The sequence below is a fragment of the Callithrix jacchus genome, chromosome 17, assembly GCF_049354715.1.
Source record: "Callithrix jacchus isolate 240 chromosome 17, calJac240_pri, whole genome shotgun sequence".
Lineage (NCBI taxonomy): Eukaryota > Metazoa > Chordata > Mammalia > Primates > Cebidae > Callithrix > Callithrix jacchus.
The window spans coordinates 827,746-838,853 of NC_133518.1; the positions used below are offsets into that span (position 1 = coordinate 827,746).

The 11,108-nt window shown below is 41.8% G+C and overlaps 1 pseudogene; it reads right to left on the bottom strand.

Moving 5' to 3' along the window:
* Positions 1-7,864: 7,864 nt before the first annotated feature.
* On the bottom strand, positions 7,865-10,749 carry LOC128930789 (ubiquitin-associated protein 2-like pseudogene; annotated as a pseudogene).
* Between the last annotated feature and the right edge of the window lie 359 nt (positions 10,750-11,108).

Below are 11,108 nucleotides of genomic sequence, written 5' to 3' on the forward strand. Positions count from 1 at the left end.
GTAGCAGAAATAGAAGCAATGCACAGCCTGAGCAACATGAACTTGGAATCCAAAAGCCCAGTCTCGATACAGCCAACTCTGAGTGTTCAATCTCACAGCACCACAGATCAACATCGAGTTTTTGATATGATGTCGTATCTGCAGTGATTCTCCAGGTGCCTGATAGTACGTTTATTACACTTAATAATTTGCATAATATAAGGGGAAATAGTTTGTACTCAATGGAGTAGGCTCTTACCATGGATATAAATTTGTTTTCCTTGCATAAAATTCTTCTGCCAAAACTGCCATCCATGGACACACAGAATCCTTTATCCACCAACATGGTATTACACTCAGCCTTGCTCGGACCAAAAAATCCACTTCACAACCAAAGTTTAGCAATGTGCTCATCTTTACGGAATCCAGTGGACTTACCATGCTTTCCATTATCAAATCAAATCATATCAAATCAAGTCTATATTTTAGAGTCATGAATGGTGAAGAAAAATAATGAAAGAACTCTGAGTTCCTGAATGACTACATGGAGAGGAGGGGCCTTTTCAATCTGGTCACCCAGCAGCACTGTTATGTGTGATAAAATATGCTGTTACTCTACTGCAAATTAGGGGGGGTGGTATCTGACACTTCAGCATAAGCTAAAACATGCACTTAAATACCTAGTTGCTGAATTAGTTTAAAATGCATTCTTATGACTTTAAGAAAGACTATTTAGGATGACAAATGTTAGATTGGTCTTGCAATTTTCACCCTTCCATTTTGACCATACTAAGTTATATTAAAGAACTTGAACCACACAAAATAATTTTGTTATGGATTTAATAAACAGATAAAATGAAACAATCAAATAAAACAGATTTTATTTATTTGAGGATGTGTTTTCCAGAGCAAACTTAGATAGGAAATTTTAACTTCATGAATTTATATTCTACAAAAATATAATAAATTCAAATTAACCTGCTCTAATTTTTAATTAAATTGAATTATTTTTATGAGGGTTACTACATTTAAATAAAAATTACCTGATTTTTTTATATCAAAATTGACAGATTCTGCTTCTACACATTGTCTATAGGGACCATAATTTCTACAAGTCCACTTTTCTATATCTTCCACTCTCATCCCATTTGAATAAAAAACATCCTTTTCTGGACACACAAGGGTCAGGCAGATGCAACTATGCAACTACACGCTGTTTCACATCATTTTCTGAGGAGAACTTAAAACTGTTTTTATACACAAACATTTTGTTGGCCAACTATCAAATACAAAATTCTGACATTTGTTAAACATTGGGAAGGAAGACTTTAATACAATTGCAGTAGTTGTTATGGCCATTGTAATAGGGCTCAGAAACTGATCATAACTCTGAACACCGACAACTCAGGATTTGTACTCAATAAGTGGAATAAATCAGTGGATAAGAAATCACTGAAAAACATTCGCCAAAATATCAAAGGAAGAGAAATTTTTTCTAACAGCATTCTGGTTACAGGCTGGCTGAGGACTTAAATATCAAGAAAGTGGAATCGCAATATGAGTGGATGTAGAGGATATGTGGAATATGCTAAGTCTTAACAGAGTTTCTGAAAATGAGCTTCTTAAACCACAAGCCAGGTAATAAGTCAAGGTTGGGGGCTCGGCACGGTGGCTCACGCCTGTAATCCCAGCACTTTGGGAGGCTGAGGTGGGTGGATAATGAGGTCAAGAGATCGAGAACAACTTGATCAACATGGTGAAACCCCGTCTCTACTAAAAATACAAAAAATTAGCTGGGCATGGTGACACATGCCTGTGATCCCAGCTACTCGGGATGCTGAGGCAGGAGAATCGCCTGAACCCAGGAGGCAGAGGTTGCGGTGAGCAAAGATCATGCCATTGCACTCCAGCCTGGGTAACAAGAGCGAAACTCCGTTTCAAAAATTAAAAAGTCAAGGTTGGCATAGTCAAAGAAAGGGTTCAGTTAATCTTCACTAACCTTTGTTCATAAACGACGTTTTTATCACAACCAAGACTTTTTCTCATTGGGTCTGAAAGGTAATAAACACCAAAAGAATTTTTGTTTGGGAAATGAACACCCACTTTATCTGAGAAAACTCCACCTTCTCCTGTTTATCTTTAAATTTAGTGTAGAAAAAGAGCACTTGTCATTGCCACATTTCTTATTTTACTTATCTCCTTCAAAACAGACTCACTTTTATGCAAACAGCAACTTACCAAACACAAAAGTTATAACTCCTGACCACTATTGAAGCTAACAATGACTAGAGGACCTTTAAGACAACTGGGCATAAATAATCAGAAGTATCGATGGGACTTTGGGAAGACTCCTCAGATGGAGCTGACACAGCTGTGTGAGTCACTTTGACCTTTTATTTTTTCTCTTTCTTGCTCTCTGAAATGCACGTAGTTTTTGGTGCAGGCTGGTGCTCCTACAGTCATCTAGGGCCAGAGACAGCCTACAGGATAAAACCGTCTACCAAAAGATTGTAGCAGGTAATGGTGCCAAGAGGGCTGACTAAAAGTAGCTATGGTGTGTGGCTCTCATGGAAAGAAACAAAGGGGGAAAGTAAATACAACACCTTCAACTGAAACACCCAGGCATTTGCATTGGGACTAATGAAGAATGGAGAAAAGCAAGCCATGGTAACCGCTCACCCAGAAGTAACACAAACCCAAGGGAACCTGCCCTGTCCAGGGAAGTGGTGAGCAAATGTGTGACTCTGGGAAGCCACACTTCTCCCATGAATCTCTGCAACCTCAGTTCAGGAGATTTTCTTATGAACCCATTCCACCAGGGCCTTTGGTCTGACACACACAGCTACATGGTCTTGGCAAAACAACTGCTCAGACACAAACAGGATCTCAGGAGCTTCACGTGCTTTGGCTCCGGGATCTCTGGAAAAGATGACTGCAACTCAGACAAGGTGGGAGGTTGGACCTCTGTAAACACCCCTAGAGAGGAAGCTGAATCCATGGGCCTGAGCAGCGTCAGTCTGTGGGCCCCATTTCCGTGATGCCCTACATGATAAGACTCATTGGCTTGGAATTCCAGCCAGCCCCCAGCAACAGTATTGCAGCTACTTGAGACGAAACAGAGTTCTCGGAGGCAGGGAAGGCTGCCATGTTTGCTATTTGAATGACTCAGCCATTCCAGCCTGGACTTAGGAAAGTCCAAATAAAATTGACGGCAGATGGAGTGAACCCTCAACACAGCACTGTGGCTCTACCAAAATGTGGCCAGACTGCTTCTTGAAGTGGGACCCTGAGGCATTTTTTATCTAATGGTGGGGCCTTCTGCCAGAGCCTCTGGACAGCCCCTTTCATATTCTCCAGCAGAGTTTTGATTTCTTCCTGGATGCAGTGCCCAGTGGAAGGAGTGAGCCCCCCCCATTTTCTGTTTGTACTCAGCCATTCCAGCCTGTCGGCTTAGGAGAATCCAAATCATTCAGGATCAGAAAGGGTACCCCAGCACAGCACAGTGGCTCCAACATAATGTAATCAGCCTGCTTCTTTAATTGGGACCCTGATATGCTCCTCATCTCTGGATGGGCCAGATGTTTTCTGGCCAACAGAGGTTTAAAAACTTTCTGAGAGTTCCTAGAGAAAGAGTGGGCTACCATCTATGCTGTTTCAGCACCTTAGCTCTTTCAGTCTTTTGGCTATGGAGAGCCCAACCTGATGAGGGGTAGAAATGGTACCAGCACAGCATGGCTGATCTATGAAAGTGAAGCTAGATGGCTTCTTTAAGTGGGTCTCCAATCCTGTTCCTCTTTGCTGGGTAAGAACTACCAACCAGGGTCTCCAGGCACCTTCTAAAGGTGTGTTTAAACCAGTAACAGGCCTCCTGCACCTCTCCTGGGATGGAGCTCCCAAAGTGGTGGGCTCCTATATTTCTTGTTTTACAGACTTCACTGGTGATACTTCCAGTTACTGGGAAATTTGAGGTGACTGGAGACTAGAGTAGAAGCCCTACACACTGTAATAGCCCTACACAAAATAGCCAAACAAACAAATAAACAAACAAAAAAACAACTCAAAGGTCAGCAACCTCAAAGATTAAAGGTAGATAAGCACACACATGTGAGAAATAGTTAGTTCAAGTATACTAAAACTCAAAAATCACAGTGCCCTCTTTCTCCAAAATGACCACATTTCCAGCAAGCTTTCAGAATAAGGCTGAGATGACTTATTTGAGATGACTGAAATAACAGAAGTAGATTCCTGTATGTGGATAAAAGTTAACTTCACTGACTTAAAGGAACATGTTCTAACTCGATGCAAGACAGTTAAAGATTACAATATATATGATATTTCAGGAGCTGATAAACAAATTAGCCAGAATAGAAAAGAACTTAACCAACTTGATAGTGCTGAAAAACACAATGCAATAATTTCATAATGCAATCACAAGTATTAATAGCAGAATAGACCAAGCAGAGGAAAGAATATCAGAGCTTGATGACTGTGTTTCTGAAATAAGACAGGCAGACAACAATAGAAAAAAAGAATAAAAGAAATAAGCAAAATCTTTGAGAAATATGGGATTATGTAAAAAGACCAAATCTATAACTGATTAGTATACCTTAAAGAGTTAGTGAGAGGCTTGGCATAGTGGCTCATTCCTGTAATCCCAGTACTTTGGGAAGCTGAGGTGGGCAGATCACCTGAGGTTGGGAGTTTGAGACCAACCTGACCAACGTGGAGAAACCCCATTTTTACTAACAATACAAAATTAGCTGGGCATGGTGGTGCATGCCTGTAATCTCAGCTACTCGAGAGGCTGAGGCAGGAGAATTGCTTGACCATGAGACACAGAGGGTGTGATGACATGAGATCATGCCGTTGCACTCCAGCCTGGGAAACAAAAGCAAAACTGCATCACAAAACCAATTTGGAAAAGATATTTAAGTAAATCATCCATGAGAACTTTCTAACCTTGTTATACAGGCCAACATTAACATCCATAAAATGCAGAGAACTCTAGTAAGATACTCCATGAAAAGATCATACCAAAGACATGTAATTATCAGATTCTCCAAAGTTGAAATGAAAACTTATTACCAGCCACTACAAAAACACACTGAAGTACACGGACCATTGACACTATCAATTAGCTACATGAACAAGTTTGCAAAGTAACCAGCTAGCATAAGATAACAAAATCAAATCTACATATAACAATAATGTAAGTGGACTAAATGCCACAATTAATGCACACAGAGTGGCAAGTAAATAAAAAACCAAGACCCATTGGCATGCTGTCTTCAAGACACCCATCTCACATGAAGTGACACATATCGGCTCAAAATAGAGGGATGGAGAAAACTTTATCAAACAAATGAAAAACAGAAAAAGTAAGGGTTGCAATCCTAGTTTCCAACAAACTAGACTTTTTTTTTTTTTAGACTGAGTTTTACTCTTGTTACACAGGCTGGAGTGCAATGGTGTAATCTTGGCTTACTGAAACCTCTGCCTCCTGGGTTCAGGCAATTCTCCTGCCTCAGCCTCCTGAGTAGCTGGGATTACAGGCACATGACACCATGCCCAGCTAATTTTTTTATTTTTAGTAGAGACGGGGTTTCACCATGTTGACCAGGATGGTCTCGATCTTTTGACCTCATGATCCACCTGCCTCAGCCTCCCAAAGTGCTGGGATTTCAGGTGTGAGCCACTGTGCCAAGCCCCCAAAATAGACTTTAAACCAACACAAAAAGAAACAAAACAAACAAGCAAACAAACAAAAAAGACAAACAGAGTAATCAGATAATGGCAAAGGATTCAATTCAACAAGACCTTACTATTCTAAATATATGTGCACCCAACACAAGAGTACCCAGGTTCATGTAATAAATTTCTGGAGATCTTTAAAGAGACCTAGATCACCGCTACACAATAAGAGTGGCAGACTTTAACACCCCACTGACAATATTAGACAGATTATTGAGACAGAAAATTAACAAAGATATTCAGGATATGAACCTAGCTTTGGATCAAATGGATGTGATGAATATTTACAGAACTCTCCACCCAAAAACAGCAGAATGTACATTCTTCTCATCACCACATGGCACTACTTCTGAAATCTGTCACATAGTCTGAAGTGAAACATTCTTCAGAACTAAAATCATAATAAACAGTGTCTCAGACAACAGCACAAATTAGAGCAGAAAATAAAGAAATTTACTAAAAACCATAAAATTAAGCAGAAATTGAATAACCAGCTCCTGAATGACTGTTAGGTTAATAATGAAATTAATGCAAGTATTAAGAAATTCTTTGAAACCAGTGAAAACAAAGACAAAACATACCAGAAGCTCTAGGACACAGCTAAAGCAGTGCTAGGAGAAAAATTTATAGCACTAAATGCCCACATTCAAAAGCCAGAAAGTCAAGTTGACAACTTAACATCACAACTAAAATAACGACAGAAATAAGAGCAAAGAAATTCTACAGCTAGTAGAAGACAAGAATTCACCGAAATCAGAGCTGAACTGAAGGAGATAGAAATATAACCAATAATTCAAAAGATCAACAAATTCAGAAGCTGGTTTTTTCTTAGAAACTAATTATATGGACAGACAACCAGATATACTAATAAGGAAGAAAAGATAAAAAATTTAAATAAACACAATCAGAAATAGTAAATGTGACCACTGAATTCGCAGAAATAAAAATAACCATCAGAAAATACTATAAACAACTCTATGCCCGTAAGCTAAAAAATCTAGTAGAAATGGGTAAATTTCTGAATACATACATCCTCCAAGACTAAACCATGAATAAATTGAATCCCTGAAAACACAAATAACAGGCTCTAAAATTGAGGCAGTAACAAATGTCCTACCAACCGCAAAAAGCCCAGAACCAACGATTAACAGCTGAATACTATCAGATTTACAAAGAATAACTGGTACAATTCCTACTAAACCTATTTCAAAAAATTAAAACAGAGGATTTTCTCCCTAATGCTTTTTATAAGACCACATCATCCTGGTACCAAAACCTTGCAGAGACACAAGAGATAAAGAAAACTTCAGGCCAATATTCTTGATGAACATTGATGCAAACATTTTTAACAAAATAGTGGCAAACTTCATCCAGCAGCACATCAAAATGATTATTCATCACAGTTAAGTAGGCTTCATTCATGGGATGTGAGGTTAATTTAACATATACAAATCAATATGATTCATCACATAAACAGAACTAAAGATCAAAACCACATGACTTCTGTGAATAGATGCAGAAAAATCTTTCAACATAATTCAACATGCATTCAGGTTAAAAACTCTCAATAAACTAGAAATTGAAAAAACATCCCTCAAGATAATAAGAACCATATATGACGAAACCACAGACAACATCATGCTGAAAAGGCAAAAGTTGAAAAGATTTTCCTCTAAAATCATCATAAGACAAGGATGCCCTCTCTCACAACTCCTATTTAAGCCAGTATTGGAAGTACTGGCCAGAGCAATCAGGTAAGAGAAAGAAATAAAAGACATTCAAATCAGAAGAGAGGAGGTTCAACTACAGTTGATAGCAGGTGACATAATTTCATATCTAGGAAACCCATATCGGCTCAGCCCCAAAGCTTCCTAAGCTGATAAACATCTTTGTCAAAGTCTCAAAATACAAAATAAATATGCAAAAATCACTAGCCCTAACATTTTTATACACCAAAAACCGTTAAGCCAAGGGCAAAATCATGAATGACCTCTCATTCACAATTGCCACAAAAAGAATGAAATACCAAGGAATGTATCTAACAGGGGAAGTGAAAGGTCTCCACAAGGAGAACTATAAACCACTATCCAAGGAAATCAGAGCTGACATAAGCGAATGGAAAAACATTACATGCTTATTGATAGGAAGAATTACAATTTTTTGAAAAGCCACACTTCAGGAATGTCTGCTGCGTGGTGTGGTGATTCTGCGTCTGGTTCTGTTGGGGTTGGGCCAAGGTTGTGGCCGGGGCTGGGGAGGAGGCATCCCAAAGGCCGAACTTTGTGAGGTCACCAGAATAAGGGTTGCCGGCCAGGCTACCATCCCCCCCAGTCAGCGGAGTAGTGAGTGTGGGAAATAGGATGCTGTAGTAATACAATGGAAATCTTGTTTGAAGCATCTGCAAGTCATCATAACCATATACTTGTGGCGGATAGGCATGTAACAGCCCTGGAACCACAATACACGGATTAGGCAACAACGGTGGGACCCCAGGAGGGAGGCTGGGAGGAGCTTTTCCTGAAGTCGTGGCAACTGAACTTCGAGTCGAGGCTGTGACAGGGGAGTTGCAGCCTAGGCTGAGACCCAGACTACTGCCACTATTGAGAGTGGAGGAGACACTGACCACTGGGGGAGGTGCAGAGACTGTGCTGGATGTGGTGGAAAAAGTGCTGGAGGAAGAATAGAGATTCGTTTCACTCTCCATGCTTGTGTGCAAAAGAGTGGATGTTGAAGTGTGCCCAGAAGATGTTGATGACGAAAGGGTATTCTGCTGCGTAGATAATGTGCTGCTGTGTTGTGTGGTGTTAGTATTTCGAATCTCCTCACTGTGGCTCAAGCCACCCAAGGAGGATGAGTGCAGATTGGTTGTTGTCACTAAGGAAGGTGCAGACACCATTTCATTGAGAGCAGGGATGCTAGAAGTGGAGGGTAAATCAGATTTTACTGCAGGGCTTGTAGCACCTTCAACAGATTGAGTGGTCCGTAATTGTGTGGCCTGCACAGAACTGAAGCCATTCTTTGCCTGAGTCAGGTCCTTTTGGGGTGATGAAGAGATGGAGCTGGGGTACCACAGAGTCTGTGTGGATCTCTGTTCATAAAGAGGGCCCTGAGCATTATTTTGGGAGGTATAGGTTGTCGACTGAATTGGGCCACTCTGATAACGACTCCTGACTCCGGTTAGATCAAATTGTAGATGAAGATTCGCTGGCCGTGCTGGTATATAGGCTACTGGAGCTGGCTTGAAGAGGCGCTCGTGGTAGGGGTGGACTCATAATCAGAAAGGACTGGCTCTGACCCAAACTGCAATGCCCCAAACTGCAGGTTTAGCCCTGAGATAGCTGCTGAGCCAGGCATCTCCACAGCCAGAGCAGGAATCTTAGAAGTCAAGGAGGCTTTTTTCTCCTGCTGTTTCAGCTTTTTCTGAGCTGGCTAGGGCTAGAGGACTGGTTGTCTGAAGATCTAGGTGACATCGATGGAGCCGATGTGGATTTCCTTGGCAGAGGAGAAGACTGAGGTGGAGGTGCAGCTGTGGAGGTAGCCACTGCAGGTGACTTCTCCTGAAGGAACACCTCCATCATGGTTGAAGATGGGGTAAAAGCCTGGCGCTTTATAAAGGGGCTGTGCACTGTTGAATCATTTGGGTTCTTCAAATCATACTACACCAATGATGGGGATTGTGTCATCGAGCCCATGTCCCAAGAGGAGGTGGTGGTGCTTCCAGTCTAAGAATGCTGAACTGCCAACTGAGCCAGGGCTTGAGCAGTCTTGAATTGCTCCAAGAACTGGGAGCCCGTAGTACTGCCGCCTTTAGCTTCATTCACCATCACCAAATCCTTTCCCCAGCATGCTCACCATACTGTGATGAGAAAATGTGTTCCCTGAAGCCGGCTGTGTTGTGGAGTCTGCTTTGAGTTGCTGAACACCAGAGGCTGAGCCAGAGAAGGAGCCTGAGATGGATCCAGATTAGATGAATCATTCTCCATTGTAGATGGTGTCTTCCCGAGAAGAACAGCAAGGTCAATTCTCTGACCAGCAGTGATTGTCACATTCTCCACAGGTAGAGGCACTGAAGACACATTAGAGGCAGTGAAGATCTTGGTCTCAGAAAGATCTTCATTCCAATCTTCAGTCCCCCATTCCTCTGTTGCAGTCCTCCATGCACCAGGAGCAGTCTGAAATTTTTGGGGATAATTTGACCCCTCAACCCCAATGAAATCAAGTCTCGTCTCATCATCTGGTTCAAAGTGGCCAGTGTTGTTCTATGTATTGCTGCTACTATTGCCATAGTTATCATGAGTATTGGCTGGCTCTGCATAATCAGCTGGGTTAAAAGTTACCATTCCTTGAGCAGAAAAACTTTCTCCTCGCCTACCAGAGCCACCTCTGCCTTGGCCACGGCCCCTTCTTCCTGTTTCCGTTCCTCTTCCAGAAGGCCCTCCACTGTTGGTGCCATCCAATCCATTTTCCTGACCTCAAACCACAGCTGGTTTTGATAACGCCCCATGCATACACTCTCATCCATGGCTGGCACCTTTCCCCCATCTTGGTGGCCCACCACGTAGCTGACTATAGTCTCTGTTCCGGTCTCGATTTTCTTTGCCTTCCTCATTGTATTCCATCTGGCTGCCATCTTTCTGGCCTGAGACTCCCTTCTTCTTCCCGACCATCTCCCAGGAATGCGTGTCTGGGTTTCCTTCCAGAAGAACATTGATGGCTCTGTTGACATCTCCTTTGCAGTTGTGCAAAGCAATTACACATTCATCCTGGTTCTTGCCTGTAATATCAATCTTTTCACCTTTTCCTCAAAGTCGCATCATTATGGTCTGAAATCAACTGTGCAAGTTGAATTTCTTCTGCAGTGGCCTGTGGCCACTGCTTGTGCTGTGGCTGGTTTTGGTTTTGAGGTTGTTCCCAGTTTCCCCAGGTTCAGTTAGTGCCCACCGACATAATCATTTACAGTATATACAAATAACAGTATTTACAAGGCAGAATACTCAGTCTCCTCCACACTGACACCCCAGGCCGCGTGGCCCCTGTCATGTAATATAAGATTCCCTCTTCCCCACCCCCTCCCTCCTTTTTCCTCTAGCGCTCTCTCTTGCGCCTTCCCCCCCAATATTTTTTTTCATCTTTAGGAAATTGTACTGAGCCTTCATTTTCTGCTCCCATAGCTACCAGGTCACCAGCCTCAGGATGGGATCTGGTGGCTGCTGTACCATATTTTGGCTCCAGGATGTAAGCTACCTGTACCAGTGGATCTGAATCACTGTACGTAGCTTCTGTTGGGCAGAGATTTCCTCAGGGGTTAGTTTTTGACAAGGTTCTGAGGTGGGAAATTAAGGAAAGAAAGAAAGTTAAAATCAAAGAGAGAAACAAGT